At 41.0% G+C, this 11232-nt stretch overlaps 1 long non-coding RNA gene across 1 annotated transcript; it reads left to right on the top strand.

The window, feature by feature from the left end:
* Positions 1–1835: 1835 nt before the first annotated feature.
* Positions 1836–7993, top strand: LOC129511356 (uncharacterized). Its single transcript, XR_008664800.1, has 3 exons — positions 1836–2354; positions 2943–3044; positions 7390–7993. It is a non-coding gene; the product is annotated as an uncharacterized LOC129511356 (long non-coding RNA).
* The last annotated feature ends 3239 nt before the right edge of the window (positions 7994–11232 follow it).

Below are 11232 nucleotides of genomic sequence, written 5' to 3'. Positions count from 1 at the left end.
TTTTCAAGGTTTATCCAAGTAACACATGTATCAGTGCTTCATTCCTTTTTATGGATGAATGACATCCCGTTGTATGGATATATATCAGTTTTATCCATTCATCAGTTGGTGAGCATTTGAGCTGTGCCCACCTTTTTTACTATGACTTTTTAAAAAGATTTATTTATTTATTTGAGAGAGTGATGGCAGGGGGAGGGACAGAGGGAGAGGGAGAATGTCAAACAGACTCCCCACTGAGTGTGGCCCTCTCTCCTAGGACCCTAAGATCATCACCTGAAATCAAGAGTTAGCCATCCAGGCACACAGTGATTTTTTTTTTTTTTAATGTAGTAGAGTCTAGTCAGGACTGAATATACCTTAGAGATGACCTTACCCAGTGTTCTGGTTTTAGGAATAGAGCCCAGAGATAGGAAATGATTTTTTTCAAGGTCACACAGCAAGTGAGCCCGAGAACAGAGACTGGAATTCAAGGTTCTCTTGACTGCTAGGCCAAGGTGCTTGTGACTGATACATTCTTAAGAAGTTAAGAACTCTGCTGCTGCCTCCCCAGGCCGTTGCCCACTTCAAGCATCGGCCATTCCTCCTTTGCATGCCTCTGGAGCAGGAGATGTTCAGGATTCACGTAACTAGCATTGGTTGACTGAGGACTCTGCACCAGGCCCCATGCAAGTCCCCTGGGAGGAAATATGGGAGCACATCTAATGGGGGAGAGAGAGAAGTAGCAAGGCCTACAAGCTGGGTAGTCCCTATAATTATTTACATTAAAAAGTTGAGATTAGTTCTCTGCTCAGACCACTCTAGTTGGAGTAAAAGCAAAAATCTATTCAAGGCCTACCAGACCCTACATGAGCTCTATGCCCCACCCTCACGTGTACCACTCTGAGCTTCTCTCCTACTATTTCTGTATCCCCTTCTAGCTATTATGAATAATGCTGCTATAAACATTTGTGTATAAGTCTTGCTGTGGACATATGTGTTCATTTTTCTTGGGCATATACCTAGGAGTGGAATACCTGGGTTATGTCGTAACTCTGTGTTTAATCACTTGAAGAACTGCCTGCTGTTTTCCAAAGCAGCTGCTCCATTTTACATTCCCACCAGGACCGTATGCAGGTGCTCACTTCTCCACATCCTTGTCAGTGCTTACTGTTATCTGACTTTTTGACCTAGCCATCCTTGTGCGTGTGGAGTAGTTTCTCATCGTGATACACTAATTCTTCTTGAGTATAAGTAATTCCTTGGCTTCCACGAAGCTACACTTTTATTTTTTTTTTATTTTTATTTTTTGAAGCTACACTTTTAGAATGAAAGTGTAAGTTTTTAAATATTTTAAAATCTTGACTCTTACACAAATCTAAAAATGAAAATGTGTCAAAATTTAATCAAGTTAATTAATAAGTAAACCAGGGGCGCCTGTGTGTCTCAGCAGTTGAGCATCTGCCTTCTGCTCAGGGCATGATCCTGGGGTCCTGGGATAGAGTCCCCACATCCGGCTCCCTGCAGGGAGCCTGTTTCTCCCTCTGCCTCTGTCTCTGCCTCTCTCTGTGTCTCTCAGGAATAAGTGAAATCTTAAAAAAAAAAATAAGGAAACCCAATAATATAGTAAAGCTCATTCAAAGAATATTTTGAGAAACCAGGGTTTATATAATCCTTTAGAAAAATCTTAGGTACAGATTGCTAAGTTAGAGACAAAGTTGGTTAATGTCCTACAGGGTAACAAACCCTAACTTTTGAGGTTACCAGGTGGCATGCTGGAGCCAGTTCATACCAGCTGATTGTTATATATTCAGGAATTTTGCAAGCCAGTCTTTCTACCCCCGGCCAGTTTACCAGCGTACACTGATGCTACAATTTTCACTGGAAAAAATTATTCAAATCTTTATCAGACACAAATTAACATGCTAGTAATTTTACGGAGCCTCAACTTTTAATTAATAATAAAGGGCACTTCGCCAGATCTTCAATGGCACCTTTGTTAAGCTCAACAAGGCTTCAGTTTACATGCCAAGATTGTGAACCATATATAGCATGGAGGTACCCAAACCTGAAGTCAATGAATGAATTGATCTACAAGCATGGCTATGGCAAGATCAACAAGAAGCGAATTGCCCTGACAGATGACACACTGGTTGCCCGATCTCTTCGTAAATATGGCATCATCTGCATGAAGGATCTGATTCACGCGATCTATACCATTGGAAAACGTTTCAAAGAAGCGAACAACTTTTTAACAACTTTCAAATTATCTTCTCCACGCGGCAGAATGAAGAAAAAGACCATCCATTTTGTAGAAGGTGGAGATGCTGACAACAGGGAAGACCAGATCAATAGGCTTACTAGAAGGATTAACTAAGGTATCTACTATGATTATTTTTGTAATCTGGTCAGTTAATAAATCACTACTTTCAAATGGAAAAAAATAATGATAAAGGGCAAAGTTAAACAATGCTTTTTTTTCTATCATTCTAAAAATCCATTGTGTATTAATTGTTTAATGTTTACCTCTTCCACTGGACCATAAGCTCCATCAGAGCAAGGAACATCCCTGTCTTTTTCATTTCTATAATTCTCAGGGCTAAATAATTATTTGTTTAATAAATGAATGAATGAGTGGCAAGAATGGGAAAATAAGCCGATGGTTACATGATCTCATCATCCTTTTCCATGGCCTTGGTTCTCAGTGTATTGGGGAGTGAAAAATCATCTATTACCCATTCTCTTTCTCTTTTGAAACTCAATAAAAAAATTATTTTCAGGGAAGGTCTCTTGTTTTCTTCTAAACACAAATGCTAGAACATCAGAATTCCATGTAGATGTTTTGAAAATGCCAAAGGTCAACAAAGAGGGCACACAATTCAGCAATTGCTTGATCTCAGATGTAGCATTTACTGCCCACAAAGTGTTGGGAGACCATTTTCCATGTGTTCCTCGTATTTCCTCAGGTCTTGTGGGCAGAGGCACCAACAGTCTTTTGTGCTATACTATCGTTTCCCGGACCGTACAGCTTAGGAAGATGGAGACAGTGTCTTTCTCCAGAGCAGAAGGTAGGTTTGTTTGCTGTGCAGTGCAATAAAGATAATGTCTCCCTATGGGGCGAAGGTTGAGCAATGGTTTTGCTTCCTCTCTATTATACAAAACTGAAGTTTCCTAATCTTGAGGTTCCTTTCCCGGAATGCAATTAGCTGCATGTGCAGGCACCACCTGGCCCTCATTCTGTCACCTGTAGAAATTGGAGTCTCTGGCTACTGCTCTTACTGTGAGTAATAAACTGTTCTTTGTCACTAACCCAGGAGATTTGCCTTTGGTTAGCATCCACAAGACAGTGGCAGACTAACTTGTTAGTTTGCAAGTGGGGGAAAAAAATCTCAAATCCTTCATGGCTCTTGACAAGAAGCAGCAATTTATGATCATTCATACTGTTTGGTGACCAGGTAGCAAATGTCTTAAGCATTTTACAGCCCAATATAGCTGATTAGGACTTACATGTAGGTGCTTTGCAGTGTTTTAGTTATGACTTAGAGAATTGATTGGGAGTCTGGAATGGTTATAATTTTCTTTCTTTAAATAATACAAAATAGTCTCCCAGTTTGGTTTTCACACAGAGTTTCTACTTTTCAGAAGAGCTTTTTTGATATTGCATGGGAGATGCCTGTGCATTTGTCCACACTTACTGGTATGTGGTTTGAGAAGTGCCCTAATTCTCTCAAGTGTGAGCTTAGCATTGCCAAGTACTACCTCAAAGGAATCACGGTTGTTACTCTTTTGTATGCTCCTTCTCCACCCTGTAAGCTTTGGTACAAGTTGCTGGTCCAAATATTATCATGATTCCAATACGGTAGATTATATTTTCCAGATATTGCTGTGATATCTCTTGTGCAATATTAACTTGTCACTCCCTCATCAAGAGATGGTGTCTATCTGCATCCTCTTGAATCTGGGAAGGCCCTGTGACTGCTCTAATAGAATATGGCGGAAGTAACAGAGGGCTTAGTCCTAGGCTTAGTCCTCTCCTAGCTTGATAGCTTCTGCTCCTGCTTCTTGGAATACTTGTTCTTTGGCAGCTTCCTGTCAAAACTCAGCCTTCATGTTGTGAGAAGCAGGATAGATGTGGAGAAACAACATGTGGGTGCTCTGGGTGACAGCCTCAGCCGTGCTCCTGACCCACATTTAGCATTACCTGCCAGCCAGGTCAGTGAGCCATCTTGGATGTCTCACCCTAGTTGAACATTCAGATGATCACAGTCCCAGGTGACTTCAACTGCAATTGCATGAGAGACATCAAGCAAAAACTGTTGAGTTGAACCCAGTCAACTCATGGCAGGTAATAACAAATTGTTGTATGCAGCCAGAGAGAACTAGAGTAAAGAGGCCCCGGAATAAAGAGTTTCAATTGATCACATGGTTCTAAACCCATCCCCAACTGCTTAGAATCCTAAGAAACAGAAAGCAAGTTTCAGTCAAGATTTAGTGTGTGGCTTGTACCCTGTAGATATCATTGAAGTACTCTTATGAATTAATGAATAATTGTATATAAAACAAAAAATCACCATAAAGCAGAAGTTTTAATCCCAGGGCTTTTAAAAAATATTTATTTGCTCAATTATAAATTAAACATTTGGAAATAACTTTTCTTCCTTAATTTAAATTTATCTGGCCTCTTGGGCATGGCCAAGTCTCCAGATCAGAATCAAGATAATCTGTTGATCACAAGTCTGAGCACAAGCAGGAGGATATTCTAGAACTGGTTCTGCTGTTGTTGGGCAACAATTTCAATCTGATGTTGTTATGGTAGACTACCACGGAGGTTCACTCATCACTCTTTTTAAACTTTGAGAATGTTAGATTTTGATTCTGGGGATATTGTCTTCAGATCTCAGAGCATTAAGTGTTTTCTTGTCTCAAAAATAGAAAGTCAAAAAAAATATAGAAAGTCACTCTGAAGCATAGCAGTGGACAACAATTTCTTCTTCTTCTTTTTCTTCTTCTTCTTTTGAGATTTTATTTAGTTATTTATTTGTCACACACACACAGAGAGAGAGAGAGAGAGAGAGAGAGAGAGAGCACAAGCAGGAGTGGCAGGCAGAGGGAGAAGAAGCAGGCTCCCCACCAAGCAGGTAGCCAGTATGGGGTTGATTGAACCAAGGACCCCCAGGATCATGATCTGAGCCAAAGGCAGACACCCAACCAACTGAACCACCCTGGTGCCCTGGACAGCAATCTCTTGCCCACTCCCAGCCAATTGGCCTACACTGTGTGCCTCTTTCCTATGCTCCAGTCTTGCTAATCTTTCAACAAGTCCTCATATACCATATTCCTTCCTGCTATGGGACCTTTGCAAGTGCTATCTTATCCTCCTACCCCCACCTCTCCATTTCTTCAACTTGCTGAATTCATCATTTTGCTTCAGTTCAAACACAAGTTCCTCAAAAATGCTTTTTCTGACTTCTGCAGAGTAGGTGAGGTGCCCCAGTTATATGCTCCCATAGTACCCTATATTTATCCATCACAGCATGTTTTGCAATTATAATTACATACCCTTAATTGTGTAATTATTTTTTTGAAGGGGCATATTTTTCACATGCTGATGGCACCATCTAGTAGCTTAGTCTATACATCAACATGACTTCACCATTCCAGGCAGCTCTTTACCAGGAAGATAAAAGTTACAAATGACTTCATTGTTGATTCCAGGATCTGCTTGAAAGACTCTTCTATTCTTCAAAACAAAGCATCAAACGACAATTTTTATTTCAAGACTCTGAGCCCCTTGTCTCAATTGCTGTGTGTACCAACCCTAAACTATCATATCATGATCCTTATCCGATGCTAACCAAGACTCCCCCCCCACCTTCCAGTGAAAGACTCACATTAAACTGGACTTTTAAAGTTTAAGAAATAGCCCAATTTTGTCCTTATCCTCCCCTGAGATGCTACAAAGTCTATTTAGATAATGCTTTCCCTTACCTAGGTAAGAAATAAACTGAGTTTTGTCATACCAACACATTGCTTTAGTGATATTTTTGGAGAGGAATTTGTGATGGTGACATCGAATCACTGTGCATATTTAGTGTGGTAGCACTTTTTCCTCCTGAAAAGGTATTATTAAATCCATGATGGAAATCAATGATACCTTAGATTTGAGGAAACCTAGTAGTTGACTGATATACCTCTTATGAGAATTTATATTCTTCATAAGGGCATAGACCCAGCCAGTTTTTCTCATTGGTTTATCTCCATGTCAGAGCAGAATAGGTGCTTAATACATAATTGTTGAATGAATGAGTGGATCAATGAGTAGATGACAGACAAAGCTGGATTTCATGAAGTAGAAGGACAATTCTTACTGATGAGACTTCCTGGTTGAGACTCTTGTGGCAAAACGAATCAGGGAAGATAGCTCCACTTTCTCACCCTTCTGTTCTAACTCAATTTCAGAGAACATCACACGACTATAAGGGTTTTACAAGGAGCTCTTATGATTGGGGCACCTGGGTGACTTTGTTGATTAAGTGTCCGACTCTTGATTTCAGCTCAGGTCATGATCTCAGGGTTCATGATCTTGGAGTTGTGAGATCAAGTCCCACACTGGGCTCTGTGCTGAGCATGGAGCCTGCCTAAGATTCTCTCTCTCCCTCTCCCTCTGCCCTACCCCTCGCTCTTGCTCTCTCTCTCAAATAAATAAATAAATCTTAAAAAAAAGGAGCTCTGACGGTGACCTCATATTGTCATACAGTTGCTTATCTACTAGTTCATGATTTTGATTTGCCCAGACTAGTTATGTAAAGTAGAAATTGTCCATAGGGTTGCCATTGTTTTAGAAGTGAGTGAAAATGAGTTCCTAGCAGCACATAATATGTCGGTGTGACTTGGGTAATTGAAGAGTGAAGGGTAGTAGCATATGCCACCCCAAAATATGCTATTTTGTCATAAAGATTGTTTTGAGCTGAAGGCAATTGAGAAGAAGCAAATGTAAAAAAACCAAACAAACAAAAAAAAAGTCTCTACTATTTGCCTATTTGCCTCAAAGCAGGACATAAATTTATAAAGATGTACCCCTCTTTTTTCTATCTAGAAGAGAGGAGTTAATTATCAGAGACACCTCTAGACACTTACTGGCCCAGAGATGACACCAGAGGAATCTACATAACAAATCTTATAACTAGTCCGTATCTTCCATTCATTTCCCAGATATATACCTTCCCATAATTTGCTACCCCCAGAAACCCAGTCTTTTCCTTTCTTTTGTCACATTTCTACAGATGTAATATTCTTAGGTTGAAACGCTGTATGAGCCAAGTTCTAAACATTTTGAGTTGCTCATCTCTGAGTATGTATGATGCATATGTTAATAAACTTCTATGTTTCTATTGTCAGTCTGTTTTCTATCAGTCTAATTTACAGGGCACTAGCCAATAAACCTAAGATGAATAAAGGGAAAAAGATGCTTTCCTGAAAGAGTGTCAACTGAAATTTGAGCGATCCTATGAAGATGACAGCGCCCCACTCATGGATGGTATGGTGGCAGTGGCATGGGAACATGCCCCATAAGAAGAGCCATTACTGAGATTTGTCCATCACTAGCATGGCTGATACATGCACTGGTCCATGTACATTAGAATATAAATGGCCAGAAGACTGACTTGTTTCCTATAGGGCTTATTTAGAAACTTCACTCAATCAACATTTACTCAGTACTTAAAACATCTTAGGCACTATGTAAAGTGCTTTGAATATGAGTATTTTTGAAAAGCACTTTAAATGGTTTGTTCTGGGGTGCCTGGCTGGCTCAGAACCCGAGACTCTTTATCTTGGGGTTGTGAGTTTGAGCCCCACATTAGGTGTAGAGATTACTTTAAAAAATAAAATAAAAAGGAATGCCTGGGTGGCTCAGCAGTTGAGCATCTGCCTTTGGTTCAGGGCGTGATCCCGGTCTGGGAGTCTGGGGGTGGAGTCCTGCATCCAGCTCCCCACAGGGAGCCTGCTTCTCCCTCTGCCTATGTCTCTGCCTCTTTCTGTGTCTCTCATGAATAAACAAATAAATTCTTTAAGAAAATAAAAAATAAGTAAAAATAAAAGCCTTTGTCTTGAATATATTCCATTATGGAGAAAGATGACTGATGCTTGTGTGCTCAATATAATCAGCTATTTATTAAAATATATTTGTTGGTTTTACAAACAAATCAAACACTACATATTTATAGAAGATCTATTCCGGGCTAAGCCCTGGAGGCCCAAAGAAGTATAAAATACTCAAGATGCATATACAGAAAGGTGATAATACTCATGCCAATAGAGTGTGGAGGGGTCCAGCAACGAGGTAGTGCAAGCTGAGAAGTGAGAGGGATGGTTTCCTGCTGGGTTTAAGGAGAGCGTTCATGGAGAGAAAGAAGATTTTAAATTGTACCTTTAGAAGGGGGAAGACTTGGAGGAACGAACAAAGGAGGTGTTAGCTCAGGGGTAGATGCCAGGGACAGAGACAATTTTGAGGCCTCTTCCATGGCAGGCATTTTTACAGACATCACCTTTTAATCATTTCAAAAAAGATGCGAGACAATGATGACAATGAGTTCTCTGCTTTCAAGGGCACGAGCATTACAGTTAGAACAATTAGAAGACCATAGACGATGACAGGGAAGAAAACACTGGACTGAATATGGTCAAGTGTGGTTCTGCTTGCTAGTGGATTTCTGGGAGAGAGGAGTCTCCAGTGACTGAATCCCAAAACCCTCCTGATTGAGATCAGATAGGTAGTTGAGAGCTGGGGAAGGTCAGGCTGCTAGAGCTGGGCTCTGAAACAGGTCCAGATTGGCTCGTAGAACCCTTTAGCACAGGTGTCACACTCCTCTGTAATGGTTCTGACACCTATTTTGGGAATTTTTGATTTGATTTTATTTGACACACCTGTGCCCCCACCCTGCCATTTGCTGAACACTGTGGTGACCTTGGCAGCACCCTGACCTCACAAATATTCCAAATTGGGGACAACTCTATAGGGAGGTAAAAGTCAGGGAACCAGGTGTCCAGACAGAGGTTCTTTTCAGAATATTGTAGGCCTGGAGTTTGATATCTGTGGCAAGCATAGTGCACTACGGCCAGTCCTTTCCTTTGCCCTTTCTTCCCGCTGACCATGCCTAGATGGACAGGAATTTCTTATATATTAGCCTGTAACACATTTTTCTTCTTTCTGGGAAGATGGGCTGGGCTTTATTTTTGGCTGAGAATAAAGGAAAAAGATTTAAGTAATCCTAGAGCTTACCAATGAGGCAATTCTTTCCTGAGGAGCCAATCAATGAATAGATATTTATTAGGTATAACGCACTGTACTAAGCTGGGGAGGGATATAGAGTTGAAAAACTCCTCAAGGAGCTGATACTCTAGCTAAAAAGATTAAACATACACATAAAAAATTATAACTAACAGTATGTAGTGCTGTTCCAGGGTGCCTGGGTGGCTCAGTCGGTGAAGCGTCTGCCTTAAACTCAGGTCATAATCCTGAGGTCCTGGGATCCAGCCCTGCATTGGGCTCCCTGCTCGGTGGGGAGCCTGCTTGTCCCTCTCCCTCTGCCCCTCCCTCCTCCTCATGTTCTTTAGTGTGCATTGTCTAATATGGCAGGCACTAGCCACGTAGGGCTGTTGAGCACCTGAAATGTGGTTAATGCAATTGAGGAACTAAACTGAATTTTTAACTTAACTTTAACTCCTTTAAATAGCCATATGTGGATCAAGGTTTCTGAACTGGACAGCTTTGTATGAGGCATTAGGGAAGGCTTCCAGAAAGGGGTGTGACTGGAGTTGGTCCTTAGGAATAAGTAGCATTCTGAGAGGACAATATGTAGAAGATGGCATTAGCTCCTGGGGACTTTCAGAGCACGGTTGGGGGCACCAGAGAATAATTACTGAATAGAGTAGATATCTTATTTCAGTTTTCATTCATCTATTGTGTTAAAAAGATGGTTGGATTTCATGAGACAATTATCCGTCTTTAGAGCTCTGTGACACTTCCTTTCCAGGGGTCTGAGCAAATAACCTTAAAGGCAATGGGAAGCACTAGAATGGGAGTCAGGATACATGGGTTCTATTCCTGCTATGTCATTAACTCAGATGGGCTTAGTTGTTTTTGTTTGTTTGTTTTGTTTTGTTTTGTTTTGGTCTAAAAAGGAACAAGGGCTCTTTAGTAAATATTCTCCAACATTGTCCTGTACCAGGGTTCTCCAATTCCCCCCACATTTTAGTGGAACATGATGACACAATTCAATATCACCCAACTTAAAGTCTTGCTCAGGGTAGAGAATAGAGTCATTACAAGTAGGGGTTGGGGGAGGTATAGGGATGCAAGAGTCTACTACATCCTCTACACCCTCCTGTTTTGGAGGAAGAAAATAGAGGTGAAGGAATGGGAACCTCACTTCTACTGTATCTCTCATCCCTAAGGCAACGGGGGTCTTTGATAGGTTGGGAAAGGTGGGAAAAGGTGGAATAAAAGAAGGGAACACCTTCAACTGAAGTGAGAATGAGTTTAACGTGTATTTGCAATATGTATTTGAAGTAAGGGTGGGCATGGGGAAGGGGTATCTGGTGGTAACTGGTAAATTCAAGTCCTGGAAACATTTTCCAACTTGATGTAAGATTTTTTTTTTTTTTTTGCCATTCCTGCCTACCATCACTACAGATCAAATGTGGTACTTCAGAGTCATTGACAAAAAGGGATGTTTCTTACACAATTACCGGACATCTTAAATTTCAGAGTTTTGTCTTGACAAAGACTCTCTTTGACTAAACTCTAGTCAGTCTCCTTGGAACCCTCTTCTCAAGTAGGTCTCAACCTTGGCTTATAAAAACTACAGACTCTCAGCCTAAATTATTTTGTCCACCAACATACACTTACAAGATTTGAACAAACACCAGGATAGTTTCTGACAGCTCAAGGCCACATCTTTGGGACAACCAGGCCCCTCTTAGTGCCTGCCTGAGAAAGCTCAGTGCTGCCTGGAGAATTTATTGTTTGTTCTAGCCAAAACACGGTGGCAGGCAGAGAGGTCCCCAAACCCCCTCGTAGTCACTTTAGAACACTTCTAATTGTAAATCCTTCCCTTCTTCCTGTTTCTTTGAAATGCAAACATTCCAAGAGGAAACTCTCACTCGCAGCCCAGTGGCACCGCGGGGCACCGGGCACCTTGCTCTAACTTGCTGCTGCTTCCTATCCCAAAGGTGCCGAAAGTGCCTGTTGACAAA

Source organism: Nyctereutes procyonoides, unplaced genomic scaffold, assembly GCF_905146905.1.
Source record: "Nyctereutes procyonoides isolate TBG_1078 unplaced genomic scaffold, NYPRO_anot_genome, whole genome shotgun sequence".
In the NCBI taxonomy this organism is placed as follows: Eukaryota; Metazoa; Chordata; class Mammalia; order Carnivora; family Canidae; genus Nyctereutes; species Nyctereutes procyonoides.
The sequence above is the reverse complement of the archived record's forward strand: the minus strand, read 5'-3'. Positions and strand labels throughout refer to the sequence as shown.